The sequence below is a fragment of the Pituophis catenifer genome, unplaced genomic scaffold (genome assembly GCF_029215685.1).
Source record: "Pituophis catenifer annectens isolate HBS135680 unplaced genomic scaffold, rPitCat1.0.hap2 SCAF_10, whole genome shotgun sequence".
NCBI classification, from domain to species: domain Eukaryota; kingdom Metazoa; phylum Chordata; class Lepidosauria; order Squamata; family Colubridae; genus Pituophis; species Pituophis catenifer.
Genome location: NW_027256890.1, coordinates 31,786,860 through 31,788,539, shown reverse-complemented (window position 1 = coordinate 31,788,539; position 1,680 = coordinate 31,786,860).

Below are 1,680 nucleotides of genomic sequence, written 5' to 3'. Positions count from 1 at the left end.
AGGGGAGCTGTGGAGAGTTGAGGAGAGTAGAGGATAGTTGAGTTCAGTTGAGTTGTGTTGAGCAGAGTAGAACAGAGCAGAGCGGAGGGGAGTGTTCTACTTTGTCAAATACCTCGCTGAAGCCTTTCAACTTTTATTTCTAGTCTGTCTTTCACAGTTACGTTGTTGGTAGGTTGGGCTATAGTTTCTTTTTGCATGAAGACCGATGCAAAGAACGAGTTAAGCAACTCTGCTTTCTCTCTGCTGCCTGTAATTTCCTTGCCGTCTTCTCTCTTTAGGGGACTTTTAGTTTGGTTGCTGTGCCAAACCAGACAGTTGTAGAGGTACAAAGGAGAGACTCCCAAATTCCTCTGTACATCAGCAGCTCCTTGGGCAGCCTGAGCTTGTTGACCCAGGAAGAACATGTGATAAATAGAGATAGATAGATAGACAACTAGATAGATAGATAGATAGATAGATAGATAGATAGATAGATAGATAGATGATAGATAGATAGATAGATAGATAGATAGATAGATGATAGATGATAGATGATAGATGATAGATGATAGATAGATAGATGATAGATAGATAGATGATAGATGATAGATGATAGATAGATAGATGATAGATAGATAGATAGATAGATAGATAGATGATAGATAGATAGATAGATGATAGATAGATAGATAGATAGATAGATGATAGATAGATAGATAGATAGATAGATAGATGATAGATAGATAGATAGATAGATGATAGATAGATAGATAGATAGATAGATAAGTAGATAGATAGATAGATAGATAGATAGATGATAGATAGATAGATAGATGATAGATAGATAGATAGATAGATAGATGATAGATAGATAGATAGATAGATAGATAGATGATAGATAGATAGATGATAGATAGATAGATAGATGATAGATGATAGATGATAGATAGATAGATGATAGATAGATAGATGATAGATGATAGATAGATAGATGATAGATGATAGATAGATAGATAGATAGATAGATGATAGATAGATAGATGATAGATAGATAGATGATAGATGATAGATAGATAGATGATAGATGATAGATAGATAGATAGATAGATAGATGATAGATGATAGATGATAGATGATAGATGATAGATAGATAGATAGATAGATGATAGATGATAGATAGATAGATGATAGATAGATAGATAGATAGATAGATAGATGATAGATAGATAGATAGATAGATGATAGATAGATAGATAGATAGACAACTAGATAGATAGATAGATAGATAGATAGATAGATAGATGATAGATGATAGATGATAGATGATAGATGATAGATAGATAGATGATAGATAGATAGATGATAGATGATAGATAGATAGATGATAGATGATAGATAGATAGATGATAGATAGATAGATGATAGATAGATAGATAGATAGATGATAGATAGATAGATATATAGATAGATAGATGATAGATAGATAGATAGATAGATGATAGATGATAGATAGATAGATAGATAGATAGATAGATAGATGATAGATGATAGATGATAGATAGATAGATAGATAGATAGATAGATAGATGATAGATAGATAGATAGATAGATAGATAGATAGATAGATAGATAGATAGGAGCACCAAGGACCCCTCCTTTCAATCTGGAGTTACAAAACTTCTCCTTTATTGACAGGATCTC